This window comes from Gossypium hirsutum, chromosome D06 (assembly GCF_007990345.1).
Source record: "Gossypium hirsutum isolate 1008001.06 chromosome D06, Gossypium_hirsutum_v2.1, whole genome shotgun sequence".
Classification (NCBI taxonomy): domain Eukaryota; kingdom Viridiplantae; phylum Streptophyta; class Magnoliopsida; order Malvales; family Malvaceae; genus Gossypium; species Gossypium hirsutum.
In genome coordinates this window covers 37,920,919-37,946,001 of record NC_053442.1, presented here as the reverse complement: position 1 = coordinate 37,946,001, position 25,083 = coordinate 37,920,919, and the positions used below count along the sequence as shown (strand labels likewise).

The following is a 25,083-nucleotide window of genomic DNA, read 5'->3' as shown; positions in this document are numbered from 1 at the left end:
TTTGCTTAAATTGTTGTTTTAGCTCGAGGAAAATAGCTTAAATGAAAGATGGGAAGATTTTATATACATTTGATACTAGATAACCTTCGATGCTGGACAGACATATTGCTAGCTTTCTAAATGGCAACTCTCAAAAGCTTCAATGGGACGCACAAGTGTAGTTGACAGAATACAACACTCATTGCCCTCATTTTTGAACCCATAATGAGAGCACAAAGTTGATGGAGGTGACAATGATAGATGTTCCGGGTATACACTATCGCATGTCATCCACACACCATAGCTAGAAACAGGTGTTGCATATCTGCTCACGCTGAAACAAAGCATTGCTTAAACCTGTCGTTATCATGTTGTAACCAACCTTGACGAGGTCCTCATATCCGCAAGCACCGTCGACGACGTCACAGGATCTGATGTTGGTATCAAGTGGCGCATGCGAAGTGCCAAATGGAGAATTAAGGCACTGGTGGTAAGAATAGTATTGGGAAGTGACGGTAGAGATGAGTGAGAGTGAGAGGAGAAGAGCTGCTACTACAGTTATAGATGGCATTAAAATACGATCGTTTGGATAAAATGACTTAATTTTTAGGGAATTTAATTTATGACATGTACTCACAGGCATGTACTTCACAGGCACAATTAGCATTCTGTTTGGTGACCAAAATGCTGAAGTTATCAACAGCAGCGCTTAAATTGATAAATTTATTTAATGTGAATAAAATAGGAACTGGTAATTTTAGAGGGACTAATGGATAGTTTAGCCTTATCAGTTAAGCAAACCGTTATCATAGTAATGCGTAAAGTCGAAAAACGAAGCTAAATCTGAGTCAGAACCTCCCAAGAAAGGTTAGCATTGAGGGAAGAAAGAAATGCCATTGATGAGAAGCAGCTCCCTCCCCAAACCAGCCGAATCAGCGGAGCACCGAACTGACACCTCAGTTAAATTCGGCACTCCCGAGGCCCTCGACTACGTCCGCTCCCTTACCGACGTGGGAGCCATGACGCGTCTCCTCCACGAATGCGTCGCTTACCAGCGAGCCCTCGATCTAGACCTCGACACCCTCCTCTCCCAGCGTTCCGACCTCGACAAGACTCTCAACAACCTCAAAGATCCGCTGACGTTCTCGACATCGTCAAGGCCGAATCCGATCACATGCTCTCCAACATCACCTCCACCTGTGACCTCGCCAACCAAGTCAGCCGCAAGGTCCGCGAACTCGACCTCGCTCAATCCCGCGTTAACTCCACGCTCCTCCGCATTGACGCCATTGTAGAGAGGGGGAATTGCATCGATGGCGTCAAAAGCGCTCTCGACGCTGAGGATTATGAGTCAGCCACCGAATACGTACGGACGTTTCTGGAGATCGATGATAAGTTTAAGGATTCTGAATCCGACCAAAGGAAACAGTTGTTAGCGTCGAAGAAGCTGCTGGAAGGGATTGTAAAGAAGAAACTCACGGCTGCGTGGATCAAAGGGATCATCCTACTATTTTGAGATTTATTAAGCTTTATTCGCCCTTGGGGCTTGATGAAGAAGGCTTGCAAATTTATGTTGGGTATTTGAAGAAAGTGATTGGAATGAGATCTAGATTAGAATATGAGCATTTGATTGAGTTAGTGGAACAGAGCCATGGACAAAATCAGAACCATCAAGTAAATTTTGTTGGTGTTTGACTATTTGTTTAAAGATATTGTTTGGCTGTCGAGGAAAATGACGAGATTTTAAGGAGTCTTGTGGAGAAGATGGAGTGGCGTATGCAATATTGAGTTACAAGAGGAATGTGATTCAAGGGGTTCTTTGATTTTGAAAAAATATATGGAATTTAGGAAATTGGCTAAGTTGTCTTCTGAGATCAATGCTCAGAATAATCATTTGTTAACTGTTGGAGCACCCGAAGGACCCAATCCGAGGGAGATTGAGTGTATTTAGAAGAAATACTGTCCTTGATGCAACTTGGTGAAGATTACACAGAATATATGATCTCAAAGATCAAGGGGATGCCAACTGTGGATCCAGATTTAGTCCTGCGGGCCACTAAAGCTTTTAGGGCAGGAAGTTTTAGCAAAGTTGTTCAAGATGTTACTGGTTTTTACGTGATTTTGGAGGGATTCTTTATGGTGGAAAATTGAGGAAAGCAATTGGGATTGATGAACATGTATCTGATAGCCTTACTACTTCAATGGTGGATGATGTGTTTTATGTTTTGCAAAGTTGCTTGCGAAGGGCAATTTCTACTTCTAATATTAGCTCCGTGGTTGCGGTACTGAGCGGTGCTAGTAGTTGCTGAATAATGAATACTATGAAGCTTTGCAACTAAAATTAAGAGAACCAAATCTTGGGGCAAAGCTGTTCTTGGGTGGTCATGGTGTTCAAAAGACTGGGACCGAGATAGCTACAGCACTGAATAATATAGATCTTAGCAGTGAGTATGTCCTGAAACTAAAACATGAAATTGAAGAGCAGTGTGCCGAGGTCAGTGGTTTAGCTGCTTTTTGTTCTTCTAATTTGTTCATGCATCTAATTGCTTACAATTTATCACCTGCGGCATATTAGTGAATTTCCATGATTTGTTTACTTATTTCAAGTATATAGTTATTTCTTTCTGGTTTTAGGAGTTATAAAAACATTGATGGTTCTCCATAATTACAGTTTAAGAAAGCTCAGATCTAGAGACAAGGTTCATAGGGACAGTGGGGCACAGACAAAGAGAGGAAAAGAGAAAATAAACTATTAAATAAAGTTAATAAAAGGATCACTATTATTATCTGCTTGCTCAGTGAATTAAAGTTACATCATTTAACTGCCAATGGTTGGATCTTGTTGTTATGATTTTATGAACTGGGTAATCTTTGATAAACTTATACTTAGGGAGTTTGGTAAGTCTGGTGTTAGGCTGAGTTCTGAGGATATGTAGGAAGATGTATCACTGCGAGTATTTGAATGGGAACAATTGTGTGAGAATTCAACTTTCAAGGAAAGATTGGTTTGAAGGAAAGTAGAAACTCTGAGTGAATTTTCTTAACTTCTTTTTTTTTTTTTTTTTTTGTTCTGTAGGGATAAAACATCAAAAACAGTTAACCATAACAAGCCTTTGTTTAGCCACCTGACTAATAGCATCATGCAAAAGCATAAGAGTTTAAGGCTGAAAGGTACAGATTTAGTTTTTTAATGTTATTATGAGTTTAAGGCTGAAAATGTAATAAATAACTCTAATGTCATCAAAAATGTTTCTTGAGCTATGATTGTAGTATTTAAGAGAAAGTTGTGTGAGATAAAGGAAAATTTCACTAGTGCAATGGCCATGAACAATGCTATTGTATATGCAGCTACATTTGTTAACCCAAGATATGTTCATGAATCGAAATCTCATTTTCTAGTATTGAGTATCATATCCAAGATGCGGTACAAATTTAGAATTAACTAAAAGAAACATATATATACACGTAAGATAAATCAAAAATATTATATCTATACTACATATTAATAGGATTGAGTCATTCTGTAAATGAAATAGAAACCATGGTTGTTTTGTAGTATATATTTTTAAATAAAAGGTTTCATGTTATCTTGCTAAGAAAAAGCCTAAAATTTTTACTTTTAGTTTAAAGTATTTAGAAAATATGTTTATAAGTTCTTTTGGGCTAAAAAAAAAGTATTAAAATTTTAATTCGGCCTGAACCAAATTAACCACGAGCGTATTGAAGTTCATTGTACAATACACGTTGATTTGATTGTGTATTGATAGGTACGCCAGCAATTCATAATAAAACCAAGTCTCCGTACAAATACATATTGATTTTCTAGTGAATCAAATCGGATGTGCTCCATAAATTTTAACATAGGGTCATTGAGTAGGTCAAATCCCACAGAGATATTCAGGTACAAATAGAATTTTTGGCTTAAAAGATATACAATTCTGATGCTTAAATGCACCCCTCCATCACTGGCCAAGCTACTCCCATGTTCTATATTGAAGACAAGGCCTTATCCTTTTGTAGACATATTTGAAGCGTTTTATATAAGTTGTTAAGCAATGTTATCTTCAATCAGTTATGTATGTGTTTGATGCGGCTTTATACTCAAGTTAGGCCTCCCCACTTATTGTATTAGTGTTTAGGTTGGGTGCATGACATGGAACAACATAACGGCCCAAGTTTGTTGTCTTGTTTGTTGCTACTTATTTTTTCTGCCCACATTTTAGGCTCATTTGTTTTTATTGTTAATATTGGACTACACGTTAGGGATAATATTGGTGGTGCTATCAATGCTAGTCAAGTATTGAGTTTCTTATGACTTATATTCAAATTGGACAACTTCACCAATTGTAATCGATTTAAGTTGGATGCTGAATACATGATAAAGTTTCAAAAGTGGGCTTTTATGTTCCCTAATATATTAAATTGTAATCCATTTTATAGTTGTGCATTATTTAAGAAGTTAACTGGTTAGTGCTAATGTATCCGAAAGTTCTTGAAGATTTTGTACTAGAGTATGTCATGATATTAGAGATTTTGCAAGTTAGAACTTCATAATATTCTCAGGTTGTTTTTTCTTGAACCAGCTTCGGTGCCAATTCTTGCTGAGCATATGACCGAATGGTTCATGCACCTAAAAAGAGAAAAAGTGCAGTTTAGAAATTTAGACTAACTGGAAAAGCTTTGATATCTTGTTTCTTGCAGCCTCTATTTTTGATGTTGGAATCAATGAATGCAGATTGGTCCAATTGCTAGCTATGCTATAACTTATATACATTATGTTGGTACCAAACAGTGATCCTACTATATGATATGATAAGAGTTGTGTGATGACTTTTGTACTTTCTCTGATGAATTCAGGGCTTGTGATAAATAGTTTCTTGGAACACGCTGAATTTTGCTTCTGTTGCTGGTGCTTATGTGCATTAACCTGTTTTCAAGCTTGTGTTGTTATCTAAGTATCCACACTGTATTTACCATTTTGCATTCTCTTCAGGTGTTTCCTGCACCGGCTGAAAGAGAAAAGGTGAAATCTTGTTTGTCTGAGCTGGCTGACTTAAGCAACACTTTCAGACAAGCCTTGAATGCTGGTATGGAACAACTTGTGGCAACTGTGACACCTCGAATCCGCCCAGTATTAGACAGTGTAGCAACCATCTGCTATGAACTATCAGAGTCTGAATATGCAGATAATGAGGTTAATGATCCGTGGGTACAGAGGCTTCTTCATGCAGTTGAAATTAATGTGGCTTGGCTCCAACCTCTAATGACTGGTAACAACTACGATGCATTTGTACGTTTGGTGCTTGACTTCATCGTGAAGCGGCTGGAAGTGATAATGATGCAGAAAAGGTTTAGTCAGCTCGGAGGGCTTCAGCTTGACAGAGATACCAGAGCTTGGTAAGCCATTTCTCGGGGATGACACAGAAGACAGTGAGAGACAAATTTGCTCGTCTTACACAAATGGCAACGATCCTGAACTTGGAAAAGGTTTCCGAAATTCTGGATTTCTGGGGTGAGAACTCAGGACCAATGACCTGGAGACTGACCCCTGCTGAGGTTAGGAGAGTTTTGAGTCTTAGGGTTGATTTTAAACCTGAAGTAATTGCTGCTTTGAAATTGTAAGACCCCGTAAAGTATCTCCCTTTTATAATGATAATTGTCTTGCATTCTTGGCCTTTTGCCATTGTCATTGATATGAGTAAATAATATAAAGTATCAAACAGAGTACATCTTCTGGATTAATTGACTATTGAGTTTGTGACCAAACTTATCTTTTTTGGCAATTTATTGATTGTTTTAAAAGTTCATGGAAATATTTAAATTGTGGACCTCAGTGTCTTCGGTGGGAGCCATTTCACTTCGATGATGATTTTCTTTTGTTTCTGCCTCTACGTCTATGCTATGCATGGTTGTGGATGGTTAATTAAGGTATGTTTTATTCTCATTTTGCAGTCCAATAAAATTCTTTTGATATTAGCAACTGCTCTATCATTTTAAAGTTTTCAACTTAAAATAAATCTTATTTCAAATAAATTTTGAAATATAAATTAATAAATGACTAAATTTAAAATATATTTTAGAATTAATATGTATTTAAATTTAATCTTAATTCAAAATCTAATTTGAAAATATTTAAAATAAATATTAAATTAAATAATTTTTACAATTTTATGGTGAAAAATATTGTATAAAATAATGAAAAATTAATTAAGAAGGGGAAGTTTTGTCTCAAAAATAAAATAACTTTCCAATTATATGAAAATGTTACTTGCCGTCATTATTTCAATGAATCACATTCTCATGGCTAAGGGAAAGAAATATTCCCAAAAAAGATGATACTTTTTAACATGCCAAATATGGGAATCGCTCTCCCACTAGTTAAATTCTCAGAAAAGTGATAAATTTCTATGGTACCAAATACTTTTATGATTGTCGACGATGAAAGCATCATTTTTAGTCTAAATTGGTATCTAAGTATTTTATGTTTCATTTGGTTCACGTATATTTGATTGACAACTTTTTTTTCTTTAGGAAAAGATCTTAATTGCTCAACTTTTGCTAAATCTTAGCTTTGTTGGCAGCACCTTTGGTTTTGGGCTGATTGTTGGTTGTGACTTCTTTAATAGTATTCCTTCATTTTATTTTATCTTTAATTACATTTCACATTATATTTCACATTATGTGGTTTTATTTGGTTCACTATGTTTTTTTAGAAGCAATAATGATTTTAGTTTTTAGTTTCTAGTTGTCTTTTAGTGTATCTATGAGATTTGTCAAGGGTGCTACCAGATCTATTGAGAACCTTTCTCGGAGGGCATTGTCATGATAAAGCATAGTGACGGTATTTGTAAAATTAGAATCTGAGATGATGAGGAGGATAAGCCATCAAAGATTTGGTCTTTTATGCATCATTGTGCGGTAGGTCTCTTGGGGTTCTTGGTAGTAGTTTTATGGTTGACTAGAGTTCGTCGTCAAGTTGGTCTGTTGATGGTGAGATTAGGACACAATTTTCAATAGTTTGATCAAAGTGATGCATCTTTGATTTGTTTTAAATTCTTTTAGTGTTGCATTTACCGTCAGTTTGTCTTTCTCTTTTTTGGGATTATTTTACGCACATAATATTTGTGCATCAAATTGTAATGCCTTATTTATTATTTGTACTAAATGCCATGTGTTTGTATTCTTTATATTCATGGTTTTTATTAATGCTAGTATTTTATTTAAAAAAGTTCTTTTGGTTCACCGCAAAAAATTTGTTTGGTTCAAAAGTTTCGTGTGTTTTAATCACTTCATCTTGTTTCAATTTGTAATGGTGAATATTTGCTTATTTCGATGCATATGAGCCCCATATTGGTTGGTATGACATTTTAATATTTTAAATAGATTTATTTTTTTATTTTAATTTTTTTACTTTTATAAATACATTTAAAATTAAAATTAAAATAATTAATTTAAGTTATAAATCTAATTTAAAATTTATATTTGTATATAAATATTTTTATATATATTGTCGAAACCATTTCTATTTTGGAAAAACACAAAAATTAGTTGTTGACTTTAAAAAAATAAAATTGGGAGTCACCACCAATCTTTTATTGAGGTGTGATTGGATCACCTAAAAAATAGCTTTGGTCTACGAGTTTTAGAAAATGGATCCGGGAGTTGGTTACGTACGAGGAAGGATTAGCACCCTCGTAACGCCCAAAATTGATACCTAGTTAATTAATTAGTGTCTTAATGTAGAAAATTTAAAAATATGATCATTAATAAAAACTTAAAAAACGTTACTTATTAAGACTCTTATCATTTCGGAGAAAGAAAATGTCACACCCAATGCGTTAGGGCACGGCATTCTAATTCCTCAAAAATGAATTAGTCCAAAATACTCGTGTAATAAAATTTAAATAATATTCATTTGTTTAAGATTTATAAAGAAATTGCGGCCCAATACGTTAGGGCACAATTTCTCAAAATCCTAAACTTGGAATATTTCCTTTGTTATTATTATTTTTTAAAAATCTTTGTCTCGAGAAATCAATACGTCACATCCAATACGTTAGGATACAACATATTAAATTCCCAACAACAAGCTTTTCTTTTATTTTTTGATTAATGAGAAATTCTCGATTGTTAGATTTAACGAAGAAAATTGGAACTCAATACGTTAGGGCTCAATTTCCTTGAAAATCCTAAATACGAGTATTATCTCGATTTTGAAAATTTTGAAATCGAGTAAAAAAATGATGTAATGCTACATTAAGTGTAAAATACAATAATAAATACAACAATGACATAGAAATAAACGAAATTAATGTACATAAAAAACAACGACATGTAAAGTATCAAATGAACAAAATATAAATGAAAACATAAATCAATAATCAAATGAAGGAAATAAACAAAAACATAAAGAGAAAAAAGGTACAAAATATATACATGAAATTATAAAGAATAAAAGACATACACGTGGGTTTACATATAAATTTTGGACTATAGAATTTATAACAAAAAATATATAATGCATTTATGAAAATAAGAAAAATATATAAATATACATATATATATTATAACATATGTGTTGAAATATAAGTTTGTATTAAGCAAATAAAAAACATAGACATGTGCGTATATATATAAATTCATTAGAAAAATATAAATACATACATGTACATATATACAAAGTAAAAAAAAATTGAAACTAAATATAAAAGTATATATATGTATATAAAAGTTAGGAAGTAAAATAGAAAAAAACATATGTATAAACATATATAAGCATACGTAAACTATATATAAACAAATATATTACATAAAAACGATGCATGCGCATGAATATAAAAAAATAATAATAATGATACAAGATTAATGATGCCACATAATAGTATTAATAATATTAAAATAATTAATTTAATAATAAAAACTAAAATAACAAATAGAGGATTAAATAGCATCAATAATCAAAGACCAATGGATTTAAAACAAAGAGTATAAAATAAAAAATATAAGGCCAAACAAAATGTAAACAAATTTGAAATAATGAATTGAAAATGAATAATAAGGGAAAAGAGATTTGAAATCAACAATATACAAATTAATAAATAAATTATACACAAATCAACAAAATAAGAACGCAAGAGAGAAAGAAATTTGAGTAAATACTCTAAGAATTATTATTACTCCCCACTTCCGTCCTTTACAATGAAGGGAGAGGCATCTATTTATAGTTGAGCCTCCCCAAATCCAACGGTACAGATTAATTACATCAACGGCTAAGATTAAAAGGTATCTACAAATTAAATCTCTAAGATTACAAAATCATATCTTCTAAGATTGCATATCATATCTAAGATTACATATCATATCTAAGATTGCATATCCTTGAATATTATGTTTCCATATGCATCAAGCTTGTAGATAGACCTTCAACCTTTTCAAGTAATGGACCATCCCAATCGGGCCAAATGATATAATTTTGGACTTTGTTTATTATTTTGGGTTTATTATTTTTTTATGAGCCCGAGCTAAATTGGCCTATTACATATGTAATTAAAATATATTCTCACGCATACATATTTTGTCATTAAGAAACAAGAAATTAGGTTATACCATATAAAAATATTTAAAAATGCTAATGAATTTGAAATGGTATATTGAAACACACCGATACAAGTATATAACAATAACACAAGAAAAATAATATACCCATATTATGATTTTAACTACCTTGATTGATGTTACAAATCTTCGTGTCGATTTTTTTTAATTTGTAACTAAATCAAACCAAGTTCAAGTTGGTAGAAAATCAAGCTCAATATCAATTCAAAATTAGTGATATGAAGTTTGTTTTGAACTTGATTGAGTTTCACTTTCAAATTCGAGTTGATTTGAGATTATTAGTTTTATTTTTCTAAGGTATCAATATTTGTCCCAAGTATTGATACCCAAGCTTGAAATATTGATAGATTACAAGATAATAGCTAAAAACACTTTCTAGGGGGGTAAAATATTGGTACCCTACTTAAAGGTACCAATACCTGACCCAAGGTATCAATACCTGACCTTTGACATCGATACAAAAGGAAGCCAATAGCCAAAAGCACAAACTAGAGGAGCAAGGTATCAATACTTGTTCTCAAGGTATCAAACCTAAACATTTCTAACAACTATTTTTACATGAGGTATCAACAATACTACTTGCAGAATGTCTTAAATGCGTAAATTTAATGCTTCCACCAACTAAAAACTCCCTCAACAACTACTAAACAAAGAGAGGGTATAAATAGGGCCTCAAAACACTTAAGAGAAGTTAGAGAACAACATTCATAGTTCAAGAGTTTAATTTCCATCATTCTTACCTTTATTCTTTCCATGCTCATATTTTGTACATAAACCCTTTTTAAGTTTATTTTTCATTCTTTCAAGTGTTTATTTGTATTTTGAGAGAGCTTAATTTTGTAAACACCTACCTTAGAGAGATTCTTTTTACATCTTTTTAACCTTTGTAAAAGGGGAAGAGGTTTTTTAGTTAAGCCACAAAAACTAGGAAAAGGTTCTATCTTATCCTAAGTAAAAGATAATGAATTATAAAGATTATACAATTTCTTTGAAATATACTAATTAGTGAATTGGGGATTAGTTGAGGAAAGCTAAGATAGTGGAGGTAGATAATTGAGGTCGAACCACTACAAATTATTGTGTCAAGATTTAAATTTTAAATTTTAAATTTCTCATTTGAATAATCAATTCACCTCATCTCGATGTTTTTGAGCTTAAAAACTAGTATTTGAGCTAGAATTTTAGAGGCAATTTAACCACTAAGAGAAAATATCCAAAAGAAGCTCAAGTGATACAATAATGGAGATAAAAAATTTGTTAGAAAAATCAATTAAAATAGTTATCTTAGGTACAACTGAAGTTCAAAAAATTTCTTCGAAATTGAGTCATTGTGTTATTCATAGTAAGAAACTTAATAGAAATAATGAAACTAATGGATATTGTGACACCCCATACCTGACCCGATCGTTGGATTCGAATGCATAACATCACATTACATTGTTGGAGCAACTCAGACTAACTCAATATCATTCCATTAAATAACATGTATTAAAATAAATAAAATAACATATAAGCTCAATTGAAACATATGAATATAATCAATGGAAGTTAATGGAGCAAGTTTAAAATTTTCAGATGTTGTAAGAGGTTAAAAACAAAGTTAGGATTCGGACCCAAACTCATTTGTCCGAATTCTACTAGTGGTCTCGAGGCAAGGGTTTAATGTCTCAAGACATGATAAAATTGATTTTTTATTCAATGTTGAAGTGTCTGAGACATTAGGGTCACTGTCTCAAGACTAGTCTCGGGACGTTCTTCCCTTATTTTCCTAATTTAATTTCAATGTTTAGCTATCTTGAGACAAGATGTCTTGAGACCTAAAATAGGGCAAGTTTTTTTAGCTTCGATGTACCCATGTCTCAAGACAAAGACCACTTTGTCTGGAGACCTAAATGAGATTGTCTCGAGACTTACATAGTAAATTTTGAGACCATACTCAATGTGTTGCACCGAATGGTAAATTTTGTTATTAAGGTCTCAAGATACGTTTTTACTGTCTCAAGACTAAATGATATAATGGCCTAAAATGCACATTTCAATAATTCCAAAACTTAACCAAAACACACCTAAACTTACCCAAACTTACACCAAACTTAAAACACATTAACTTATTTGATCATCAATCAAACATATCATTTAGTGCATCACAACGTAGCAAAATTAGAATGCATAATTAAACACTTATAATCATGCATCATTTTTTTACTAATCAAGCATCAAAATTCATCACTCCAAACATTACAGGTAAAAGTACCTAAATAAGCCAAAAATATTAAAATAGACATTAAGCCATAAGACCAACCTAGGTTGTAACACCCAAACTTGGTGAAGTCTTGAGTTTGGACGTGTAGGACAATGGAAATTTGGTTGGCACGATCTTACTCGCCCAATTGGTGTTTCGACATGCTAGTAGGGTGCATAGGCAATAATGGGAATTTAAAAGCAAGATATGTCCTCTGTAAAGTATGTGTATGAATATAAGGAGAGATTGATGTCAAGTGTTCATGAGTGGTAAGGGATGTCGCAAAGATTAAGGCATGCCCAGTTAGTTTAGTTAATGTGTAGGTTATACACTAGCAAGATAGTTAGGAATGAACAATAGGTCAAATTGAAAATATGAAAAGATTTTGGATTCTTATACACGTTTTTTCACAGTTGTAAGCCACCAATGAGGGCAAATTTGAAAGTTGAGTGACACGTGTCAAACGTCATGATGAAAAAAAGGATTTTTACTAAGAAAGCTTCTGAAGGAAGAAAAGTTTCCTTTCCTTTCTATTTAAAAGAGCACGATTGGTACCTTCCTATAGTTATTGATTAGAGGATTTTTCTACTACGGTAAAATTAAAGATTGAAGTTCAAGTATAGGGTTATTTGTTCACCTGGGGTACGTGTTTTGGACTCATATGAGTTTCTCATGTGAAAGTGGGCTTGCTTGAGTGTAAATAGAAATATGAAGAAGTAAGGCCATGCACAGAGTTTGTTTAGGTTCTGAATGTAAATAAGAGTTATGTGAATAAATTTTGACAGCATTCCTATGTCTTACAAATAGTGACCTTCAAGAGTCCATATGTGGATGTGTGAAGTTAGAGACCTAGACTGCTATTAAGATTAACAGGTGAGTCTCTAAGATTGACTCTTACATTTATGTTGTAGTCTAGATATTTTTATGCAAAGTGACTAAAGCATGAAATTAAAACTACTAAAGCATGAGTCTATGACTCTGATAAGGAAAGGAATGGTATGCATGCATAAATGTTTGAAAGCATGAACATGTCTATCATGAGTTAGTCACGGTTTGAACGAATCTGATATGAAGTGCATTGCATCTGTAAATATGAATGTTTCTATTATGATGAAGTCTGAAAGGAATAAGTCTGTCAAGTATGAGTATGCATGAAGTGTCTGTGTTTATCTCTGGATTCGTCTAAAGGGGTCCGTTAGGACTAAAAACACGAATCTCTAAAAGGAAAATTCCATGACAGTCTGAAGATCATATAGTGTAATACCATGACAGGGCTATGGCATCATATAGAATATGTAAAGGATAGCTAGGTGAGTACCATCGATGAGGGGCAAACCTTATAATTATGAGTTTAAGCGAATCCCTATCGTCAAAGATACCAACTTCCGTATAAGCAAACCTTTGTGGCAAATATCTGATAAGGAATACCTTTGTGGTACTCTGTAAGGAGACGCCTTTGTGGCGCAACCTAAAGAAGTGCCTTTGTGGCAATTTCCGTAAGGAAGCCTTTGTGGCGATCTCTGTAAAAAAAGAAGCCTTTGTGTTGATCTCTGTTAAAAAGAAAGGTTTTGTAGCGATCTCTGTTAAAAAAGAAGCCTTTGTGGCAATCTTTTTCAAAGGATGCCTTCGTGGCGAGACTCTAAAAAGAAAGCCTCTGTAGCTATATTTGGAAATGAACGCCTTCATGGTGTAATCTGAAGAACGGTTCTCGTAGTGACCATTCGAAGACAACGCCTATGGGTAGACTCTGAATGAATGGTAAACATGGTATTTTGAGAATTTGGCAAGTGCTGATTAGCTTTGAAAGGAAAGCCAATATGAAAGTTTATGGCGAAGTCTGTACGACTGATAGGGTCAAAATTATGGACGAGAAATAAATGATGAAATCATTGAATAAGGACTTAGTTAAAAAAGGTTTTCCCACTAAGTTCTATTGAACTTACCCCTCTGTGTTTTATGTCTTAAGTAAATGGGGCACCAAGAGGAATGACGCCAAGGCCGCGTTAAAGGAGTGGTGAAGTGGGTACCTATACATATAGAGCGGGTTGCACGAGCGTATTCGATTCTGATTGAAACATTTCGAACAAACCTCTAAATTTTGTTTGTAAGCCTTTTAGAGTAAATAGATTGTGCTGTTCAAATAATGAAGTCATAAGTATTATTTAGAGGTCAAATAAAGGGGAAAATATAGGCCAATCTGATGTGTAATAATATTTGTAAGTTCTGTACACATTGTTCGCCTAAATGCAACTTTGTTAGGTAATGTTATAAATAAGATGTATTTCTTTGAAAATTTGCATCTCTTAAGCATGTTTAAGTCTATAATAGTAATGTAACACCCAAGATCCAGATCCGGTGAATAGGTTCAGGTTGAGGGCATTACATTGGTACATGTCATTAACTATATACATACAAAGAAATACAACTCTGATATGAGTTGAGCTGACCTACTAAACTTGGATACAACTTCGAATCTTCTAAAACCCTATCCGAGACCTATGTACAAAAATAAACATAACCATACGCTAAGTATTGAGTATTCAGTAGTGTTAACATAATTAGAAATCGATTATAAATATATTAATGATCAGATAAACAAAATAAGTACATGTAATATTTATGATCAATATTCATTTCATCATCGATAACCATATCTATATCAGTGTAATGTTTACTTACACATATCGAAGTTTCGATGCACCCCTTGTTGGATCTAGTGCCCTGAGCGTAGTATATTCATTTGTAAACTTGTAATTTTTTCGAATAGATTGAATAATAAAACAAATTCATGGATTACATTAATATACTTCGTATGATTGTCCTTGTACGGTTTTGCACGCAAAGCAAAATAGAAGTAAATGTTGCTAATTGGTTGTCTAACATTTAAACTAATACTAAGCGGTATTATGCGGTCGGATAGTAATATGGGTAGACAACTTGTATTAGTAGATAAACCTAAACATGTTCTTAGTCTAATTAGAAACGAGTAGACTGATTGAAAGTCTAATATGCCATTTATCAAGTCCAATTATGGAGATATTTTTTCTTGGGAATCAGAGCGGATGACTCCTAGAAGATAGAAACATAAATGTGATTGGCTAAACTAAAGTACATTGGATAAGACTTAAGAATAATATATCATGAATCCATTTATGGATTTATTCACTTGTGATATTCATAGTGTGACATACCTAAATACTGAGTGGATGATAAACTATGTATGCGTGAGTCGTACACTTTGATGTAAGTAAAAGCCTGAGTTTGAATAAATAAGGAATAGAGAGGTGGTGTGTTGGGTGTACAACTTCTACAGTATGTAGTGTAAAAACATCCTACACCCGATTTGATTTTCGGGTCTGGGTATTAAACGTCACAATTTAGAACCAAACGAACTGGTGAACCAAATAAAAATCTAACGCCTTGAGTTCGGAGGACTACTCTACAAAACGTGGCGTTAACCTAAATTTCGAATGACATAAGCTTTAAGAGCAGACTTTATGCGGTAATAAGCTATGTACAAATAAAAAATGTCTATCAATATTTGGCGAAAGCCCTTCAACCCTTGATTTATATATAGAATATAATTTATAATAGCTCTCATTCAGAAGTTCAAAATTTATTTTTGGTCGAAAGTCACCATTTAAAATAGTTTGGCTAAGTGCCCCAACAATACTGATTTAGAACCTAATAGTACAAAATCAATTGTTTAGATACACGTTTTTAAACTAGAAACTGGCAGAATCTAACATTTATCCTATTCCTAGCAAATACGTGTTACGAGCGTAAACAGGAGATGACTCACGAAAGAGGTCACGGTTTTGGCTGAATCCTTTCTAAATGCAATATTTCATCCAAAGCACCTGAAAATAAGAAAAAGAAACTAAGTAAGTTTATAGGAACATGGTCAGTTCCATATAATTACAACCTCGCATCAAGGTTCAACCAATACTGCATGACCAAATTACTTAGACCGTTTGAAAGACACGCCATTGCAGGCGGATGCAAATTTCTCTTCTCGAAGTATTTGCTGGCATATGACATCTGCAAGTGGATACATTCAATTGGCAGATATTATCCACTACCAGATACCAATATTTGGTGGACACACTCTATGATAACTTTATTAGCATGCCACCATTTTAAACTAACTTTTATAGCCATTTCAAAGTACTATTTACACTTCATGCAAATATCCGCACAACATCTAATCACATTTATGCACCTTTATACTTATACACATTCTTCCTTGTTCTAGCTTCTGATCTTTTTTTCGAAGAACCAATATTTTATTTCCATCATGTTACTCCGTAGAGCCAGTAGACCAATTATACCAATCAAAACTCCACAAATCATCCTTGTTAATTCGAATACCAAGTGTTCCTCCGCAATAGACCTGTCCATGGGCCAGGTTCGAGCCGGGCCCAGAAAAAATTTTCGGCCCGCCTCTTAGGCCCGAGCCCGGCCCGGCCCAAAATATGGGCCTGAAATTTTGCCCAGGCCCGACCCGGGAAAAATATCATAAGCCCGAGCCCAGCTCGGCCCGGCCTATTTTTTAATAAACATTAAAAAATTATTTTAAAAATAAAAAAATAAAAAAATATTTTAAAAGTATTTTAAAATTAAAAAATAAAAAATATATATTTATTATATTCGGGCCGGGCCCGGGCCAAAAAAGTGGTACCCGAGGCCCATCCCGTTTTTTAAACGGGCCTTATTTTTTTACCTAAGCCCATATTTCAGGCCTATATTTTTACCCGAACCCTCCCATATTTCGGGCGGGCCGTCAGGCAGGGTCGGACTGCCCGGCCCATGGACAGGTCTACTCCGCAAGGCCTGGTATTCACCAATCACGGTTTGCATCAATGTGCCATACCAAAAGCAAAACATATAATAATGATTCCCGTTTCTTCTTTTGACCATCATACGTATCAACACTCTGATACCTCTTTTTTTCGATCTAGGTATAGAGTTAATGCACAAAGGAAGGAGTATTCATTTTGATGCCGGCCCGACGGCCCATGGACAGGTTTACTCCGTAAGGCCTGGTATTCACCAATCACGGTTTGCATCAATGTGCCATACCAAAGGCAAAACATATCATAATGATTCCCGTTTCTTCTTTTCACCATATACGTATCAACACTCTGATACCTCTTTTTTCGATCTAGGTATAGAGGTAATGCACAAAGGAAGGTGTATTCATTTTGATGCACATGCATGATTTTATCTATGATTTACCAACATAACCAGTACGTGCATCATCTCACTTGCACATTCCTTTGACAGACACACCAAAACCAAAGGCTAGGACCATCATGCAGAAGTTAGGACAACTCACATGAGCAAACAGTAGGATAGTTGTAAACATGCTGTTACAATTAACAAACACAGAGTACAGATGAAGTCACCAGAAACCTTCACACAGGGTTTATCTACTCGATTGGTTCTTTTCCCTTTACACCGGGACCTTCTCCTGTTGCTTTAGCTAAATCAATCAAATAACTCTTTTAAATACAAAAACAACTTAAATTCAACACAATAGTAAGAATCGGTAAACATACAAATCAATTTTAGAAGGAAGGTTTCTTTCTATCCAGTATTTCAGATGAAAATCCTAATGAAAAACTCCTACAACTTCCTCTCCCTTTCTGGTAAAAACTTAAAGAAGGATTAAAGAATTTACTAGCAGACAACAAAAAGAAGGTAGTTTCTATAAGCTTAACGATTAGTTCATCTGTTAATAATGAATAACACTTCTGATTTTTCTTCGATGATAACGAATGTGACTAGGAAAGAGGAAAATAAAAGTCTTCTCTTTACTACCGAGTTGTCTTATATATAGAAAACTCTAATGCAAATCCCAACCTAAGTAGGTTCTCTCATCAATATCCTTGCACACTCGCTTCCACTAATTAATCACATCCTACGACATTCTCCAAGTGTCTTGGTTATTGACACGTTACCTTTATTAGGATGCCACATGACTTACACGTGTCCCACTCATCATGTTTTCTAACACAACTAATAAATTTACAACAATACAAAATACGATTGACAAACTTATTAGCGAGAGGATCCGCTAGATAAAGATCTTGCCAAACAAAGAACTCTCAAATTGCAAAAATGAAAGCTTGCAAGGTTGGAAAATCTCAGCGAAATGCTTCGCCAAGGAACTCACCAACGCCAACTAGTCTAAATCTCGCGACTTAGGTGATTTTTCTAGTACAACCTTTCAAAAATACCGATTCACCAAGTGAGGGTGTGACATGTAGTGTCATTCACAATAATAGAATTCATAGCTCGAGGGTAAATGATATCTTATCATTGGCATTACATGGTTTATGAAAAGTAAATGTTGCCATGGGTCTTTTGTCTTTGTGATGAATGACTTGATTATTATTTGATAGTAATTGACTTTTCATGAAGGAAGATGTAATGGTTACCATGAGATAAAATAAGATCATATTTAGAGAATGGATATTATCCCAAAGAGATTAAGATATCCTATGAGGGTAACACATTTATAGTAATGTAACACCCTAGGCAAATCCCAGGTCGGCAAAGCACGAGAGACACCTCGGCTATATAAAGAGGTGTAACACTTAAGTGGTAAGAGGCCTTTTGGAGGTGTATGGGCGCTCTTAAGAGCAAAACCGTGAGGGCCACGTGCACTCAAAGCATACAATATCTTATCGAGCTAGGTGTTAGCTATGATAGTTATTGGTATAAGAGTTTTTGATTTAGTTGATCCTTTGGCAATTAAGTAAGAGTCAACCTTGTATGCATAATACGTTGGACCTGACTTAGTCTCTTAGGTAAGTAAAATACTTACGTTTAAAATGGATAAGTTGGTATATTTTGATGTTAAAGTAAGTTAGAAAGATGATAAGGGAAGGTAACGACTTCATTAAAAGGAGAAACAATTCTTACTACAAGAGTAAATGAAATTGGATACAATGAAGATAGAATAAAATTTTAGTTCCCTTCTTCAACAGGTTGGTCAATGGTTTCAGTAGGGACCTCCTCTATTTGGGGGAATTATTTAGGGGCTTTCTCCAAATCAATAGAGCCTTCCAAGTCCTTTTTTTCATCTTCTACTTCAAGCATAGTGAGAATGAAGAAGCTAGTTGATTGCTTCCATTTCCTTTGAAATTCCCCCAATTTGCACCTTCGGGGTGATAGACATTAAAGCTTAAGGACTTGGTAGAGATATTTTAAAGGAAGTTGAAATATACTTGACTCAGATTTATATGGCCAACAACCACTTGGGTGTGAAAAGCCAGGTTAGACCTTAGCTTGGGTAGAGCTTCAGTTAAATTCTTCTTTGTGTCTTTCAGATATTTTCTTAAAGCTTCCTCGCTGGATTGGCATAGAGCTTCCAGCTCAGCCTTTTGGGGTTGCTCTTGAGTGCTAAGTTGCTCCTCTAGAGAGGATTCTCTCCCTTTTAGTAAGTTGATCTCCCCTTTCAGTCGTGTGCATCTAGTCTTTGTATATTTAAACTTAGCCTTCGAGTTGCTCGACCTTGTTCTCATAAATCTGACTAGTTCGACGTAGCTGGGCTACAGTCTGGTTGCCAACTTTTACGGCCTCCTTCATACTTTCTATCTTAGGAAGACGAACTTTGCTGGTTTCTTGGATGGCCCAACTCAAAAGCCCGTACTCCATTGATAAGGCTTGTGAAGACTTTGCCAAAATTGAAAAGGGATATAACTTAGGATTTAAAGTAAGATAGGAAGAGAGAGCCTCTTTTACCTACTGAGGCACTAAATTAATTTACTTCTGAATATGGAGCCCAGAAAGACTGAAGATATCCCTGACTTCAACAAATCACGCCAAGTAAAAAACTCTTTAGCTTCGTTAGAGGAAATATTAAGAGGTTGAGAACTGGAAGGAACCACTGATTGTTCTGGGCTTACAATTTCTATTGGAACCTCAGCTAGAGGGGATTAGTGATGTGAACTGGGTCTGTAGAGTGGGTGGACTCCACTTGAAGTTTAGGAACTATAGGAAGGGTGGGAACTAGAGAAGTATGAGTCTTTGTTGTAGCAAACCCCTTCATTAGTCTATACAGTGTGTTAATTGTGGGTGATCACTTTCCTCAGTCTCTTGAGTGCTTTCTTCTACCTGAGGCCTCTTTTGAGTCTTCTTAGCTACTATTTTCTTGATTGAGCAGCAACAACCCTTTCTTTTGCATGGGGCTCATCCAAAATAGCTATGACATGTAATGCTCTAACCCAATCCTTAAGAAGGATCCAAGAATGACGCATCACTACTTTAAAATCACTATTTTTTTTAAACCATGTTGGGTGCAAACCACAAGTTAAATTACACCTTACTCATGAGCATATCTATATCTATATATCTATATAAGAAGCAAAAATCATTGACCAATTGAAGTTGTACAAATTTGGGCTTAGTTATGAGACGTAATAACTTTACTGAATTTTCTTCAGATCTATAGTTTCAAAAGCATAATCTTGAATATACAAAGTTCATTCTTCAAAAATATATCATCATGTCAACACCCCCATGTCATACATAATACTAAATAATTAGATGGCGGTGATTTATCCTCTAGCGTAGTCTTTTGAGGTTCCTTTGCTTCGTCGGCGAGACTGAGAAGGAAAGGTAATTAAGTAAGTCTGAATAACTTAGTAAGTTCTAAAGGTAGATAATTCAATAATTCTATACAGTTCAAGTAAGCCTTTCCATCTCAACACAGTCACACAATTAGCTAGTTGGTGAATACCAACACAGATAGACAAATGTTAGACACTATTCATTTGGTGTATACACTACGCCCATGCAATCATACAAACAACCTTCTTCATGTTAGCGAAAACCCTAGTCCATATTTAGAATGATATCATTCATTCATTTCTTTTCATTTTCCATGCTTTGCCAATTTGGTTTGCAATAACACTTGCCCTACTAAAAGCTACATAACCATTTTCATGTATTGCAATCTGCCAGTTTAATGCACGTTTCATTGAAGGCATCACCATTAATCCATTCTCTTTTTCCTTTTAGACCATATGGTTCATTTCAGAAGTGAGGGAGGGTAATGGCTCAACACAAAGAAAGGCCCTTACATATTTCACACAGACATGCCCAAAATAGACTTTTGACAACAACTTCTACTTCACTTGTACAAACATTTCTTTTTCACAAGATAGGTATACTTACCTTAAACAAGACATAAAAAAAATCATGCACACACATATATGGAGGATGAAGGAACTCACCAGATAGTTGCAAAAAAGTTCAGACAGCAAGACCCTTGCCCTTATCTCAAGAGCTTTTAGGAGTTTCTTGAGCTATAATATCAAAAGTTATCTTATCAGATCATTTTACCAAAAGCTAAGCAAGTTTTAATAAAAACATTAAGAGGAAACCTAGAATTTGAAAGCTTCCTCCTTTCTCACTTTAAACTGACCCTAAAGCATAAAACCCTAGGGCCCTATAGACAACCATGACAATAGCTTGAGTTTCATCAATATTTACTAGACACTTAACGATAGAAGAGTTAGCTGAATACAACGAACCCAATCCTTTAGGCAAATCTTAGTGCTAGAGTTTTTTCGGGGAAAATACGAAGAAGATTTGAAGAGAAATTAAGGTTTGCCAAAGAAAGCATAAAACTTGCTCAAAAAGCATATGTTGGTTTTATATAGGAGAACACGAAAGGAAAACTTAGTGGGCAAGTTTTATTTCATCCACTACCCTTTCTTGACACCTCGTGTAGCGCACTAATTACAATTAAGATAGCCTCGAAGTTAAAAGATCTGGGTAGTTTTACAATCCCAATAGAGATAGGGGATAAATATTTTAGCAAAACCCTTTGAAATTTAGGGACTAGCATAAATTTAATGCCCTTATTGATCTATCAAACACTCAGACTTGGGGATCTTAAAAATACCTCGATAATGCTACAACTAGCTGATAGATCCTTGGTACATCCAAAAGGTGTACCCTAGGATGTATTGGTTAAGGTACATGGATTCATAATCCTCGTCGACTATGTAGTCCTTGACTTTGTGGAAGATTGAGAAATCCCTATTCTATTAGGTAGGCCATTTCTAGCCACTTCTAAATCAACTATTGATCTCGAGTGAAATGAGCTAATCATAAAGATCGATGATGAGATAGAAGTGTTCAAATGTGGCAGTGATTCCCAATGTAGGGGATTAACTAGAAGGAATGTTATGTAATACTCAATTTAACCCCTAACAACCTCAATCGAAGGTATCATTTTAGTTGTGTTGGTGTAGGAAATTGAATTACAAAGGAATGAGACAAATGGCGAATGTGACACCCCTAATGTGACCCTAGTCAGAAAGTGGTTTCGGGACCACAAAACCGAGTCATAAAAATAATTAACCGTCATACTTGATGCTTATTATATGTATATATGCATGTGTGAAAATTTCATGTTTGAATTTTGTTAATTGAAAGTGAATTTTAGTAATAGGACTTATGTGTGACACTTTGAAATGTGATGGGTTAATCTATAAGGATCTATTAGTGCATGTTATGAAAATAATGGGTTTGCATGTCAAATTTCCACCTATGACAAGTAGTGGCCGGCCATGCTATGGGATGAAATGTATTATAAACATTTTATGTTAGTGTTTTATGTTAGAAATAATAAAATAAAGAACATGGGTAATAAAATAATAGTGGTTAGTAGGGGAGAAACAAAAAAATTAGCTAGGTTGCTCCTTCATTGCCGTGACTTGAGGGAGGAAGAAGAAAGTTTGGTTGCTTTAATTTTTGGCTTAGAAGATGGCTAGAAGGAGGAAAAACTATGATTTTAGCTAGTTAGGTAGCTGAAATTTCAAGTAACTCGGTAATCCATCGAAGAAGAGGAAGAGAGCTGCAACAAAAAGAAAAATGGAGACAGTTTGCATGTTGAAGGAAACTAAGGATTTAGCTTGTTTAAGAGTTGTATCCTAAGTTGGTAAGTTTTCTAAGCTCCCCTCTATCTTTAACTTTGTTGTAAAGAAAAATGATGATGGATTGTGGTTGGAAGGCATGGATGCGGGTGGTAGAAAAGAAAAGCTCTTTGATTAGTTGTAAAAATTACTACTGTCCAATTTTGTGCCTTCGTTATGCTGTCCAAAATTTGAACAAATTAATGGTTCTTTTTCATGCCGATTAGGGGTTGATAAATTGAGTCTAATAGCTAAAATATTATGTTATTCTTACTAAGTTTCAGTTGTTAGTAGTGACGTAACAATGTGACAATTAAATGCATAAATGATTGCTGGAAACTCCAGCTTGAAAACAAATTGTTCCAGCATGTAAATGCTGATTTGAATGTGCTGTAATATGTGGAGGAATTGGTCTGCTGCATGTTTGAAATAAAAGAAAACAATGGTTGTTAAATAATGCTTGCTGTCCAGATTGAAATTATGCTAGAAGGTTGAACAATTGTTGTTCAAATGGAATTTTGGAGTGTTTAATGGACTCCATGTTGCTAAAATTTACATGAATAGAAATTTCTAAGCTTAAATTGTAAGAATTTGAGTTGTGTGGTTTAAATTGTCAAAGATGCATTTGGCAATTGATTATAATTTGTTAAAGGGTGTAAAGTATTGATAGTTCTAAATGGTACATAGTTAAATGAAGATGGAAGCTTGATAAACTTTTATTTAGAATGTGAATTAGATATAAATTAAATAAGCATGAAATCGAATCATGGCATGTTTTATTAAATATGATACATATTGAAATCTATTGTTTTAGATGTAGATTAAATGATATGTGATTGCCAAATGTGATTGTTAAGTGAATAATATTAGTTAAGTACTTAAGCAAATCTATTGTTTTACTTAAGCTTAAGAGCAAAGAGGATCAAAGTCGGATAGGGAAAAAGAGAAAGTAAACGAATAGCCGTGGAGATCTAGTCGTCGACCACTTCCGAGGTAAGTTTTAAGTGATTAAACGTTGAGTAAATTCAATTATAATAGGACATGATGAGTTGATTTAATAAGATATGATGTGGCCATGATATGTTCTAAGTTCAAATGGTAAGTTCTTAAGTGTTTGAGCTTGGGAATTGAAGGGTAATTGGAAATAGTCTGCTTAGGACAGCAGCAGTAACGTGACTTTAGAAAATCACCATAAATTTATGGATTTGAATTAGAGGCTGAATGAGACATGAAATTAAAGTTTAATGAGTCTAGTTTCTTATAAAAGAAACCGTGTAAGCAAAGGAATTTCCGATAATGAGATACTTAAAGTTGTGTGAGACAGCGCAGAATGACACTATAATCCTCTGTTCTGTTTTTAGAAAATCATTATAAATTGTACAAAAATGGTTATAAGATAAAATTTATATGCTTAGACTCCTTAATGAGTCTAGTTTCAAATAAAATCAAATACAACACATTTTGAATTCAGTAAAATGATAAATTTGATTCATAGTGAAGAGTGGTCAGATTAGTCAAACAGTGAAACAGGGGAAACTTTAAGAAAAATCTGGTATTGATTGGCCAAACCTAAAATTCTGGAAATTTTATGGATGGAAGATATACGAGTCTATATTCAGGAAAAATTAACGGAAAGTGATTTGGAGTTTTGTAGCTCCAGTTATGAATAATTTAGTGACTATTGCTCAGGAAAAACAGCTTGTGCTGAATTTGAGATTATGTTGTGAACCTTGATAAACTTGTTTTAGTTGCTCATAAGCTATTGATTAAACCCATAATTCAATTCTAAATCGTGATATTGTAAGTTTATGAGTATTCGAATATGAAATGATAGTAAGGCCTAATGGCCGATGTGATGAATGTGAAAGTTTATATATGTGATAAGGCCTAATGGCCGATGTGATGAATGTGAAAGTGTATATGTGTGATAAGGCCTAATAGCCGATGTGATGAATGTGAAAGTGTATATGTGTGATAAGGCCTAATAGCCGATGTGATGAATGTGAAAGTGTATATGTGTGATAAGGCCTAATAGCCGATGTGATGAATGTGAAAATGTATATATGTGATAAGGCCTAATAGCCGATGTGATGAATGTGAAAGTGTATATATGTGATAAGGCCTAATAGCCGATGTGATGAATGTGAAAGTGTATATATGTAATAAGGCCTAATGGCCGATGTGATGAATGTGAAAGTGTATATATGTGATAAGGCCTAATGGCCGATGTGTGAATGTGAAAGTGTATATATGTGACAGGGCCGAGTGGCCAACGTGATGGATGCGAAAGTGCATAAATGTGATAAGTCCCGA

General features: G+C 34.3%; 1 pseudogene; it reads left to right on the top strand.

Annotated features, from left to right (window-relative positions):
* The first annotated feature begins 739 nt into the window (after positions 1–739).
* Positions 740–5,713, top strand: LOC121218521 (conserved oligomeric Golgi complex subunit 4-like; annotated as a pseudogene).
* The last annotated feature ends 19,370 nt before the right edge of the window (positions 5,714–25,083 follow it).